The following is a 14,482-nucleotide window of genomic DNA, read 5'->3' as shown; positions in this document are numbered from 1 at the left end:
CCACGACAATCTCCATTACCCGCAGTCTGTCTGCCACCACTCACTTGCTCATTTTTCATCTGTGCAGCGTGGGAAGGTGCGAACAGCTGCAGCAGACTTCAAAGAAATTTATTAGACAGCTTTCTCTCCTCGTGGCGGTCCTATTCGTGGATTTACAGCGTGTAAGAGAACCGTACTTATTTCCTCAGCAGACTTTTATCCAGGGCAAACTTGCATGGCTGACATCTTTATGTTTTTCAATTTGCGCAGCTGGATATTTACTGAAGAAGCTGGGATTAAGGTCATTTCTGGACCCGGCAGTAGATTCCGCCTGATCGAGACAGCTAAAACACCCTGTTAACTCAAAGCGGCATGATAGCAGTTTGGCATCAGAAATCTTTTTTTTTTAAACGACTGTCTGTTAAGTACAGTGCGCGTACGCCATTCAAACTCTCCCCTCAGACAGAATGAAAATGCGGTTATCTGAAATGCTGAAAACACAGTGTGGCTCTGTTGTATAGGGTCAAAAGGACTATTTTTCTATATTATATGTGAATGGGGATTGGCATCTTTATTCAGAAACCGTGTTCCATTTTGGGATCTAGATGACCTTTGTCCTTCCTCCAATAAATCTTTATCATTTCTGTTTCTGTGAAGCCAGTTTGACTGGGGTAACCTGTACACTACCTGCACCTTTCCCTCCAGGCAACAGTGATCATTTTCAGCTGTGCCCCCCCTTCCCCCTCCCCCCCTCCTCTGCCAGCTGTACCCATAATTACATTGCTGGCTGCTGAGAGGGAGGAGAGATACTTGCCCCAATTAAATATACAGAAAATGCTGGAGAAAACATTCCCAGCAACCCCTTTCCACGTTTGCATTCAGAAAGGCATTCAAGTTCATTTTTTTTTTTTGGTTTAATTTATTTATGAGATAAAATATCTTTATAAAAAGAGACCTGTCTGAGGTAGCAGCAGTATGTGCATAAGGTCTCAGCTAAATAATAGATAGGGGAACAGCACCGGAATGCAAACAAATACGTGGAAATGTAATCGCTAAGACTGATGTACCCTTTAGGAAATGTTGATAAAAATGTTAATTCAGTCTGCCCATGTGTACTGTAGCTTTGAGACTCCTGATGCATATTTTTCTCTTTTTAAATCTCCCTTTAATCTCAGGGCAAAGGCTATTATAATATAACGCCAAAAGGGAGAGAGTCTATATGTTGTAGGATACACTACAGCAAAGACATCAGCATTTTATGGTTTAATGTACTGAATGTATTTTTAAACTGCTTGGTCCTGCTCTTTGTCCACTTCAGCAAACTGTAAGCAAATGCATGTTTTTTGCCTTACCAGGACCATAAGACTTGATGATGAAGGCATATTTCAATATAAAGGCTGAACTGACTGACAATCTCAAAATGTGATGGCAGGCATAGTCCTGGATCCAGGTTAGCACTTCTGTAGCATATCTGCAAGGGCAGAAAGGAAGATACTGAGAATGACTGGGAAGCTCACGGAGGAAGATGTTATGTGGTAAATATTCTTTCCTGAGGCAGAGTCAAGTTCATTTTGACTTTTCAGTTTTTGAGCTTGGAGGAACTTGTCAAAAGTGAGCAGCCAGCCAGCCTTTCTTATGTGCTCGCTTAATAGGCTTTTGTGTAATATCAACTCGTGCCTTATTGCACACAGCTAGTGTTTGTGCCTCAAACAATCTTCCCATGTTCAAACCCATGGCTCAGACTCAGAGAGCCCCCTGCTTGTGGCTTCTGTCAGCGCACTCTGTGTGTGTCCTTACTAATCTCAAACTGGGGTGGCAATGGTAAAAAAAGAGTAAACTCTATGGTGTAAATCATGCTGGTGTAAATGTAGCTGCACCAGCTGGATTCTACCAGAACGTTCCCCCAGTCAAACTAAAGGAAGAAAATTAGTATGTGCACAGTGCTCCTAGACAATGATAACTGGAGGTGTTTGGCTTATATGTTTAACTTTTCCTGCTGTGATGATGCTGGTTAGCTGAGGTCTACATTATTCTATGGGTTACCTCCTCCTTGTAATGCTGGCATCTCAAACTCCAATCCTTGAGGACTGCGGTGTCTGTACTTAGGTCTTAGAAACAAGGCGTGCGGGCTCTTTAGTCAATCAATGGCTTAAACACTCAAGTGCAGAAACACATTTTAAAAGCCTCCAAACACTACAGCCCTCCTAGATTGTAGTTTGAGATCCCTGACACACAGACGGGCGGCTTCTGATGTAAGATGGTGTGCTGGCCATAGGATGCCACACTGGACTGGACTTAGAACTTAAGGATGTAAAAGCATTTTTGGCTGGACCGCAACAGTGGGGTCAGCCCTATAAACACGAATGTGACTGAGTGATGAAGTTACACCATTGGTCGGCCGAGTTATGAAGTTACACCATTGGTCGGCCAGATGAAGTGTGTTAGGTCCAGCCATATACTAGGTTTTGACCTAGTCTGGTTTAAAATCAGCGGCAAGAGCCTTTTCATTGTGTTTCCAACTAAATGTCTCCCCTGCTCAGCTGTGTCTGGTCACAACTTTGTGGCAGAAAAGAGATGGACTCCGAAGTTGTTGGAAGGAACATCTCCATGGCTTTAGCCATGTGCAGTGCTGCAACTTGAATGATTGAGTTAATTTTATTGGAAAGACATAGGCACAATTCTGCTGTAATGTTGGGGAGTTTTGAAGCTCACATACACATCTAGTCCACATCATTGAAAACCCTTCAGTCTTTTTTATTTGCAAAAAAAATTAAGGAACCAATATTTTGTAGTTTTTTTGATGCTTTTAGTTCTGGGACATTTTGTATTTTGTGTCGAAAGCCATTTTGATGCATTTTTGCCCAATTCTAAACCCTAGTAGAGACATAGATCCTCACTTTTTTTTCCTTGCTGGAAGACAAGAGACATTGCTTTTTTTTTTTATTGCTTCGCTCGATGCAGTTTTCTTTCTCAGATCAAATCCACGGTGTCTGACTGTACCTGTACAATCCCAGTCAGGCAGAACCAAAAAAAAAATAAAAAATAAAACCGACAGGGATGAGCTGCCTTAGAGAGTGTGTGATAACAGCCTCCGTTCTCATCCGCGATGTGTCTCATTTACTCTCTCTACAAGACACATCTGCTGAGCATATGAACCGAGAGGGGTACTGGCACCAGGAGAATATGCCGGAATTCAAATATCCTCTTCATGTGTGCATTCGATCAGACCCGTGTTTGACGGAAACTGGGGGTAAGCTGTCGCTCACTGAATGAGGCTGACGGTACCTTGCGCCCTTTCCAGCTTTTTGTGTACACTGGAGTTTTATTGAGCCTGACAGCCAGGGAGGCGGTCTAAGGATAAAATCAGTCACAGCACTGCGGAGAACTTCCGCAAATGTCAAGTATTCACGCGAGAAGAGCAAAATGTTTGATACTTCTCCAAAAAAAAGGTTGTCAAGTTAAGTCAGATCTTGAAAATCACCTTTGTGATTTAGAAGCCTTTTGCTTAAAATTAGTCGCAGCACAGCAAAAAAATAATTAATTTTCTTCCATAATAATACCAATAATAAAAATAATCATCGTCATCATAATCATAATCTTAACAGTAATATTCTTCATACTGAGGATAATTATAATATTAATAGAAATTGCGAGTGTGAAGTCAGGTGTCTTCGAAAAAATAACTGCTGATAACAAATTCATTTTCCTGTTTTCATATTTTTTCCAATACTACTGTTTTCTCCCTGGACTGGCCCCATTACATGGAATCGCTATCCTTCATGTTGAATGTTTTAAAGCCGAATCAATTCTGGGGATGTCTGCAGTTTTGCTGAAGGTGCTATTTTACCCCAGTATCAGCATACATTCAGTTTAATGTATTTAAAGCATGGGCGGTGAGGAAGAATTTAATAAACCATGTGTGAATGGAATAAAAAAAAAGTGTATTCATGCCGGCAGATTATTAAATAATTCAGAATACACATATGGGACGAGTCTAATACAAATAGGATGCTTCTTTAGAGTGAGCTTTGTAGCGGATGGACCCTTGTTTGAGGACCTGGGTTAATGGAAAAAATGATATTTGAGAAAGAGAGAGAGATAGTTATATCCTGAGGGTGTAATGCAGGGATTTGTGTGCTGGAAATTGTGTGTCTTGCTCTCCCCGGACTAGTGGTGTGCGGCTAGCATGGGAAGCATGACTCCATTACGGTCCGTGCAGACCGGTGGGGGAGCAGCTGCGAGGCTAGCCAGAGTTAAAAGGCTTTTACAGCATGCTTGGATCAGCCCAGCTAAGCCACAATCATGCCCATGAAATTGATTGAAGGAAAAGGGGCCAATCGGATCATCCGAAGGTCAGGCGAAATGAACATGAAAGACGCGGGCTGCAGGGGGACACACGAACGAGCGCCGGGGTTCAAGAAGGCTGAACTATCTGGGAAGTTCAGAAACGGTTCGTACCGCCCGGCCATCGGTGAAGGGAGCGTGTCTGCGCTAACTGACTGACAGGAATTTTAGCTCAAGTGCCAGAAAGATGAAAGGGATGTATGAATGATGTAAACTTTCATTCAAACCTTGCCGGGATCAACGGTGAGACTCTCCGTTATCACTGAGACGACCTTCAGCAGAGCATTCGTGCCCCTTGAACATCATCACCGCCTGACTATCAGGGTGTGTTTTATGCCGGATTGCTTTGCCAAGTGATTCAAGGGTACTGAATGAATGGCTCCCACTCATTGATATGATTGGGATTATTCTACATTTACAGTATTCATTTTAAAGTTTACTAGTTTGTCAAGTTGGCGGAAAATGTTCAGCATTCATTTGACTCTCACAGTGTTTATGGGGGTCCAAGAGGGATCAAATCTACTTTGTTAGAGTAAAATATACTCTATCAGTGTTGATTTAACGCAGAGCATTTTACTGTCTGCTGACATTTATGACAAATACCTTGACCAGTGCGTTTTATTAATAAATAAATTTAATAGGATCAAAGATGTGAAATCGACAATAAAGGGAGAAATCTTTTTTTAACTGGCATCATTTCTTATAAGTTTGCTCAATGCACACCTGTTCAGAAATTCATTTCTCCTAACCAAGTTCAGTTTTCGAAAAACAACTGAAAAAAACAGAAGGTGTTATCTTAAAAAGCTTGATTTCCATGTAATTGCATTTGTGCAGGTTCCTGGGATTTAAATTTCAGTGTCTGAACAGATTATTTGATCTTTACAATAATCGCATGCCCTGGTTGAAACCCACTGGACACTGCATCCTTATCAAATTCATTTACAGGTGACATAAATTTACCGCCAATTACACATCGCAGTAATTAGAGTTGAGTTGTCACTAAGTCATATCTGTATGATGCCGTAATGTCAGTGGTAGACATAATTATGTTGCGGATAAATCGGTATCAATGTCAATATCATAAATTCTTTGATCCTGTTATGGGTCAGTAAAATTAAATGAATGAAATAAATTAAATTAAATTAAGTGAATGAAATACATGATTGCCCCTTCTAATGTGTGCCAGCTGTACTTGTTGATGATTCTGAAATGCCTGTGGGTCTGAGAACACACAGTGCAAGTGTGTACTGGACTCTGTAAAATGCTAGACTATTTAGTTTACTTGTTCATTTTACTTTTGCTCAGTTCCCTCCAACATGTATATATATTTTTTTTTTTGCATCATAATGACTAAAATAATGCATAATGTTCTTCCTCCATAATCCACAATATCTTACAGTGTAGTACTGAAGTCAATTGTAGTCAACTTTATTAGTCCTGCCTGTTTATACATAATCCTGTAATCATTATATCTGTGTCTTTCGTGTGATATGGGAAGCATGCATGTGCACAACATTCTTTTGAAGTTATAAGCTGTTGTAGAGGGAAACTAGGCAAGGATTATAGAAAATAGCATGCACTAACATGTGTGTGTGCGTGTGCGCACGTGTGTATGTGTGTGTGTGTGTTTATGTCTGTGTGTAATACCGTTCTATATTTAATTTGTACATTTTCTCACCCTTTGATGTCTACAGAGGCCTTAAAAGCTAAAGTAATAAAGATTTTGATGTGAAGAATCCAGTATATATATATATATATATATATATATGTATATGTTTTGTTTTCTGTTAAAGTTAACGCACACAGAAAAGCAAAAGCCTATTCATGTGATTGGCAAAAGCTATATCACTAACATAGAGTTAATATGAGTTTATATCTCTTACTCTAAGAACACTACTTCAAGGGGTTTTAAACCACAATCCTGTGGAACCACTGTGCACACTGGTCTTCATTCATACCGTAATTGCCTCGTCTGAATTGTAAAAAACATGTTAAACAGTCTTATTTAGATGCTTAATGTGTACTGAAGGATGATTTACCGTTTTAAGGTCACAATATAGGTCATAAATACTACTGCACTCTATGAAGACTAAAGGGTCTGCATTCACATCCCAGGGACTTTTTATCAACCACATCATCGAATACTTCAATGCAATGTACTTTATGGGAAATAATTAATCAGGCTTTAAATATAGTGTTAAACAGGGTTTTTTTTAGGGCAGGTGCAAATCAGTAATCAAAGCTGAAGTTACCATGAAGATGCGGCTGCATGTGGCTCACAGCCAAATTTTACAAGGGAAAATTCTGCATTCAGCTTACTGCCTGAAAATAATGCATATCAACAATAGGAATTGCAAATGTCCATGTCCAGTCCATGTGAGACTGATATAAGCTAAGATGTACAGTCTCACTGTATGTCTTTAACAGTTTGACACCAAGTAAGATGGAATCAATTGAATGATATTCCTGTTTTTAATCAATGGTGATAATAGTAGCTATTACCAGTGTTCAAAATCCTCCCATTTCAAAAATAAACCCAGAAAATTTTCTTGGCCTCTTATATCAGACAATACCAGGGCTTACACATTATTTTCACTTATGCCACATAAAATAGGTGTGTTACAAAGTACACAACTTCAGCTGCGTCGCAGAATAATTTCCATGGCCTTTTTTTTAATCCCATGTGACTTTATGAGTATCTGACTAAGTATGATGCTTATGGAGCCTCATTTTGATCATGATATTGGTGAATCACATTTTCTTAATAATATTTTCACAAAGGTAGGACATATCTGTTTAATATCCTTCAGTCCTTCCAGCGTTCAAGCTGCCAGTGCCAATGCTTTAACAGATGCCGTCACTGGCATGCTGAGATACAAAATCTTTCCGGAACCTTCCAGTCCCCACCGGAGGTGCGTGCGAGAGGCCGAGCCGCTCTGTTGTATATAGCCCAGAGACAGACAGCTCCAAGGCTCCAGGGACCGATGACAGAGACAAGGCTGAGGCAGACAGGACCTGGCCTGGTCTGTCGTTCCTCTTGCTGATTGTCTATATGACAGCCACAGAGGCTCAGAAGGTCCCACATTTTTTTTTTAATGGTCCAATGCATTTTATTCTGTGTCCATTTAAACTTCTCACTTGACAGAATTTTTATTTTTTTTATTTTAGTTTTTGTCAGTTGACATTTTTCTCAGCGCATCAACGAATTAAAGTCATAGCCCTGACAGCCTGGATAGGCAGATGAGAGAGAGAGAGTGGAGAAAGAGAGAGAGTGAGAGAGAGAGGAAAGTGGAGTGAGAGAGAGAGGAGAGTGGAGTAAAAGAGAGAGAGAGAGAGAGAGAGAGAGAGAGAGACCTTGAGTGGGGAATTTCTCTTAACATGTAATTGTCCAATAGAGATCACTGTCTGCCAATTTGCTTTTTTATTTCTCCTGTTGTTTTCTACTTAATTTCATTGGTATCACACTTTACATGGCAGTGCCTTATTATTCAGAAAGTCCTGTGGGCAACACAATTTGCCACTTGAATTTGGCCCGCCATTTTGTGCCCACCATCTGGCACAGTGGGTGCCATAAATGCGACCGTGGGTGGATTTCAGACCACCAGTAAACATCACCAAAGAAGAAGAGGAACTATGTCCCATTAAAGGCAAACCGCAGTGACTGAAAGGAAATGGCACTTAGGGATGTAAAGGCTGGCTCTCCTGTGTGTCTCAGATTAATGTCTCCACTCCGCGGAGGTTTGGGGGCAGCGTAGCGTGCGATTCACTGTCAGGGCTCCTTAAAACATGATGAATCAGCGCTAGAGCAAATAAGAGAACGGCAGTTGGCGTACGGGGCCCAAACAGCCGCTGAGGACATTTATGAAGGTTGTTGGTCTTGGTTCTTGAGAGGCTCCAGGGGCAGTGACACAAAATCAAACTATTATCTGTTGTCAGATAGATGGATAGATAGAAAGATAGATAGATATGTGGATGGTGGGAAATATAGATAAATACAGTAGATAGATAGTAGATAGATGGTAAGCTTTATAGAGATGTGGACAGCTGGGTAGACTGATAAATACACACATAAATATTTATATGCATAATTTAGCTTTTGCTTATGTACAACTAGGTATGCTTGTCCTACTGGCAGAACCTGAAAAATCACTTCAAGTTCACTTTGTTAGTCCCTCTCATGAATTTCAAAAACCCCAATCGAATCTTCCTTAGTTTCATTTTATTAAAATGTTTATGGGCCGGTTTCCCAGATTAAGTTTAGTCCTGGACTACAATGAGTTTTGTATGCAGAATCTCCATTCAAAATAGAATTTAGTTTATCACTAGGCTTCGTCTGTGTCTTTCAAAAGTGGCCCTAAGTATTTTAAGTCTTTCCTCATGTTTCTATTATGTTCTATACCAGGAACTACTTTGGTTACACTTTTTGAACTTTATCTGGGCTTCTCTCTGCAGCCCAACTTGGGCTTCAAATACAATGCTTTTGCGGTCAGCCTTTATATCCATGAGTATATAGAAATGCCCAGCAAGCAAAGGTAGCAGATTCTAACCCATTAGGGAACCCCTTCTCCAAGGAGGGAGGGATTCAGTCAACTGTGGTGTACCAATGCCTCTTGCAGATGTACGGCCCCCTACTCAACTGGCAGACTGCAGTGTTGAAAAGATGCCTGATAGCTGATAGCATCCAAATGAGGGTGAATGTGACACATCGCTGTCAAAAGACATTTAAATAAATGCAAAAATGTTTTTTTGTAAATAGAAGAAAATGTAATATCATTAATAATACATTTGAATGTCAAAATCAAATACAGCTGAGTCTTCTAGTAGAAGTAATGTAATAAAATAAAGTGCTCAGCTGTTTTTTGCTTTAAATAAATCCTCATACTCACACCATTAGCCATAAATTCCACCACTTCCATTTCTGTTCAGCATAGGGATGTTAAAAATGAACATGTCGTTTGTACAGAGAACATCTGTTTTCTTGGTGAAACACCTTATTAAATTAGAATGTTATTGTTAGTATGCTATCTGCAGCTTCACTGCTGGTGAAAGCCTAGACTAAATTATCATCAAGAAAGAATGTCTGGACTCAAAGCTTAGCAGTAGCGAATAGCTAATAATTGCTCATAGGATCTAGTATGTTCCATGCATACTGTAGATGTTAATTGGTATCTTAGGGAAAATGTAATGCAGCATTGTGGCAAGTATGCTTAAAAACTATAACATGAAAATTGACATCCATTATCCTGGGCAGGGTTGCAGGGGGGGCTAGAGCCCATCCCAGGCACCAGAGAAGAGGCAGGAACACAACCTGGACAGGCCGCCAATCCATTGCAGGGTCCAAACACTCATACCTTAACAGTCCCCAATTAGCCTACCTACATGTCTTTGGACTGTGGACGGAAACCCATGTGGACATGGGGAGAACATGCAGACTCCACACAGAAAGGTCTAGGCCAGATTTGAACCCAAGACCTTCTTGCTGTGAGTCAGCAGCGCTACCCACTGCATCACCGTGCCACCCGAGAATGAACATAAAATTGTTTAATAAGCATAATAATTAGCAATTTTGTAGAATTAATTCTGCTGCATATGCCCTATTCTTGAGCATGTGACCATTTAAATTTGCATTGGTGTAGAATTCTGCCCACACAGTAGTTTTCATTGTACAAGCATTAGACAGGTATAATAAAATGAGTTCATTTGGTAATTGCTGTTAGGAATAACTCTTAGCAATAATAAAATGAATGAATAATTTAAAAAAATGTCAATGCTTTATTTATATAGCACTTTTCAAAATAGAGTTATAAAGTTCTTTACACAGAAATAAAAAAATAATAATAGTGAGATAAAATACAAATAAAAAACAAATAAGACTAATAAAAAGAAAAGCAAGGAGAAATAAAACTTAAACAAGACAATTAAAGTAATTTAAAAGCAACATAAAACAATAAATAAATAAACTTGTCAGAGACTAAAGGAAGCCTTTCAATAAAAGTACATTTTAAGAAGTGATTTAAAAAGAGGACACAGAGTTTTCCAGCCTGTTATCCTCAGGCAGGCTGTTCCAACAGACCTAACAGCAAAAGCACTTAGACTTTAGTCAGGACTTTGGAACAGCCAAGAGGGCCCCATCTGAGGATCTCAGACTGTGCACTGGAAGGTCAGAGATGTAGCTGGGGGCCAGACTATGAAGTGCTTTAAAAGTAATGAGTAAAATTTCAATTCTAAAATGTTCCGGCAGCCAATGAAGAGAGGCTAAAATAGGCGTAATGTGGTCCTGCCTCTTGGTTTTCATTGGAAGCCTAGCAGTATAATTTTGGACAACCTGGAAGACGGTGTAATATTTTCTGGTTTAAGCATGTTTAGGCGAGAATAAATAATGCATGCATCATGGTTTCAGTGTCTCTAAAATTCAGGGCCAGTATTACCTTGACTATAAATCAAATCAGGAAACTCAGATTTTTAACTACCAATTTGGAATTGCGGTTAAGAGTAGCAAACGTGGACTGGATTTGGCAAAAAATATCAAAGATTTCTGTCTTTTCAGAGTTTAACTGAAGGAAGTTTTTTTAACATCCACTTTGTAATCCGAAAAACAGTTGTGAATTGTAACCAATCTACTCAGGTCATACAGTAAGCATAGTAATGATAAGAGATGCCATGCTGACGAGTAATGTGGCTGAGAGGAAGCATTTAAAATGAAAATAAAATTGGCCTAAAATCAAGCCTTGAGGCACACCACACTTAGTCAATGATTGAGAGGATGCATTATCATTGATAAACACAGTGATATCTGACAAATATGAAACAAACCACTTAAAAGCAGACCCTGAGATTCCCACCCAATCCATCAATCTATCAATAACAGCATCATGATTGATGGCATCAGCAGCTGAAGCTGAGTTGAGTAACAACGATACAGTACACCCACCTGCATCAGAATTTAGCTAGATAGCATTGGAATCCCTGAGAAGAGCGGTCTCAGTACTACACTGCTTACAAAAGCCAGATTAAAATTTAGCAAAAATGTTATTGTTCTCCACTACGGCAATGAGTTGCCTTGCCTTTTTTTTTCAAAATTACAGAAATGAAGGGAAGCTTGGAAATAGGTCTGTAATTACTGAGGATTTGTGGGTCCAGAGAAGGATTTTTCAGAAGAGGCTGATCACAAGTAATCACGACACAGCCAGAAGACAGGGAGCTAGTGATAATAGAGAGTAAACTTGGTCCAATGGTTTTTAAGACAGAACTGAACCGAAATTTTGTTGGGATGGCTTAGGTGGCTGGAGGATGGCTTCATTTGTGATACAGTGTCTATAAATTCAGGCAAGGTTCTTGGCAAAAATGTATTCAGAAAGTTATAATCAGGACATGGAATTTCAGTAAAGCAGCTAGGCTAAGATATTATGGGTCTGATGACCTCCACTTTACCGAAAAGAAAATTTAAAAACCTTTCATTGTCTTTAGAGGAGGCAGAAGCACCAGAGCTAATAAATATGGGTTCACCAGGTTACCCAAGGTGCAAAATATGAATCAGGGATTATTCTTATTGGTAGAAATATGATATGAAAAAGTATGTGAATAAAGAGCAAAAGACAATATGTTCAGTAAAGGTCCAGGAGTGTACAGAGTATGTCAGGTGAGTTTTGATGGCATGGAGAAAAGTACTAAATATAATGCAGCAAAGAAGCAGAAACGGCAATATCTTCCACAACTTTTCCATATTTTAAAAATGTTAAAATTTCTATGTGAAAAATGATCAATTTTTATCATAAATTAGTTGCAAATCAAAGCATTAATTGATTAATTGGACCAATTAAGCAACTAATGCTTTGCAGGTGATTCCACACAGGTGTGGTTCCTGAGTTCATAAAGTGTTTAACATCATGCCATGCTCAATTTGCAAAGATGCTATGCAAGCCCGGTTGCTTATAATTATGGCTAGCATGGCTGGAGGAGGAGACTTCTCTAACTTTGAAACAAGTCATTTTTGGGGCACATTTGGCGAGTGCTTCAGTGATGTAGACAGCTAAACTTGCTGATGATTTATGAGGAACAGGGCCTAAGGTGATGTTGTGATGGAACTCCGAAGGAAAGACATCATCAACAAAGGCCAGCTGGTTGGAAGCACATACTCCTAGATCTTGATGTCTGTGCATCAGTTTGAGAAGCAAGGTTAAACAGGCAAGAGACTCAAAATCACTTGACTGTAAATTTCAATCTCGGACATGAATTCAGTTTTATCAAGAATGGTCTATTGAGAATTCTACTGAGCAGGATACCATTGTGGGCTTGCAGTGCACAAACCACTCAGAGTGTGGCAATGCACGTTTGTGAGTACAGTGGTGCAAAGAACACAGGCAACAGACTACCGAGCAGTGTAGAAATGGGATGTGGTCAGATGAATCATCCTTCACCGACAAACAGATGTGTATGGTGCACGCCCAAATTAGCCTGCAGGCCCAAGTGTTTTGTTCCGACACTGGGGGATTCTGATTGGCTCTGAAAAGGTATAGTATGCGTTTTCCTGGCAAGGTTTTAGGTGCACGCACCTCCTTGGAAAGAATGGTCAATACTACTCACTGTTTAATTATTCTGAGTGATCACCTTCATCCTGTGTTGCAGGTGCATGTACAAGCACTCATGCACTGTGCACAAACACAACTTAATTTTGCGTGTTTTTATATTGCCAGAGTCTTGCCTTAAGTGCACTCTCTTCACTTATAAATGATTTATGCATTTCTTTTGAACTACAAATTGTACTACAAAGCATTACTCACTGCTGTGCATGTAACAAAGTGAGTTCCAGGATTTCCAAAGAGCTATGACTTATTTTGCACTAGTACTGCAAAACAATTAGTTAACATTAATAAAAAGGAACTGAAATATACTTCATATGGTTATTTGCATTGATTAATGTTTAATTAAGACTCAGTATGAAGTGGTATCTATTATTTATGAACTGTCCTTACTTGAACTGCAACACAAACATGGAGATTGCTTGTAAGTGGTGAGAAGTTTTGTCTCCTTGTCTGCTATGGACAAAAAATGTCTCCGTAAACATCAATTCTGCATTATTAGACGATGATGAAAAACCAAATGACTGAACAAAAAGATAACATGACAGAGGAAATCTTTTCTCCAATGGCATGTTCCTTTTGTATTTTTATTCAATGCAAGCATGCACAACAGATATAAGTGGATCTGCTGAAAACAGAACAGAGGCCCCTTGTGATTGGTGTGAAGCATAAGCGAGCGAGCTTGCCGGTGTGCAGAATGAACAGCCTGAGTAGCCATGGCGATACATGGCTCCCTCTCCACAGTGCCCACTCATTACCCCTGTCTCAGCAGCCAAACTGACCCCCAAGGTTCACGTTCCAAAGGAGACGACGGGTCAGCTTGGTGCAGCCATCTCTAGACTATTCATCCCAAATGCTCTTGACCCTTCAACCGTTAAGAAAAAAATATATTATTCAGGTGCATCAAAAACAACCCAGCCAAGCATCTGCCAGCATACCTCCCACTAGTAGTGCTTAGAATAAATATAAACCATGCATCTTTAAAGAACCCGTCTACATTGTTTGCGTGCATGTACAATACATATACCAAATTTCCTGTGTTGTTCATAAATATTTCATGTTTTTTGTACCCTTTGCATGATAATCCAGCCCATAAGAAGTGGTTGAATAATGCTTCTCTAGACTGAATATAAAAGACCAGCAGGGATGGGTTTCACATGGCCTGTTCTCATAGTTATATATTTTTATGTTTTTATGTTCCCACACTTGATTGTGTCTAATTCCTCTAGTATGCATTATGTAATTAATTCACAGATGCCCTTACCTCTGGGGGCTAAATTGCAGCATTTCACAGCCGGAGTAATTCAGTTTAGCTTCATTGCCTATGGGTGCAATAGCATTACCCCCAATAGCATTGAGAATGGAACCTGCGATGCTTAAGTTATGAGGGCAGTTCTTTAAATCGCGGTGCCACACCAATGCACTCCTTGGTCTTACCCTGACCTCACTCCCAATCTTCATCAACGTTACCCGGTGGCCGCAATTAGCCATCTGGACGGCTGGCTCTGTGCTCTGGCCAGGCCTTGAATGTGGAGGAAATGCACAACAACTGTTCTGTGTTTTCAACTAGCGCTAGCCCG

At 39.9% G+C, this 14,482-nt stretch overlaps 1 protein-coding gene across 1 annotated transcript in view; it reads left to right on the top strand.

Moving 5' to 3' along the window:
- Positions 1-14,482, top strand: part of LOC118224250 (ephrin type-A receptor 6-like) — a 174,690-nt gene that overhangs the window by 118,941 nt on the left and 41,267 nt on the right. The window lies entirely within an intron of this gene.

Source organism: Anguilla anguilla, chromosome 3, assembly GCF_013347855.1.
Source record: "Anguilla anguilla isolate fAngAng1 chromosome 3, fAngAng1.pri, whole genome shotgun sequence".
In the NCBI taxonomy this organism is placed as follows: domain Eukaryota; kingdom Metazoa; phylum Chordata; class Actinopteri; order Anguilliformes; family Anguillidae; genus Anguilla; species Anguilla anguilla.
This window is presented reverse-complemented; position numbering and strand designations above follow the sequence as displayed.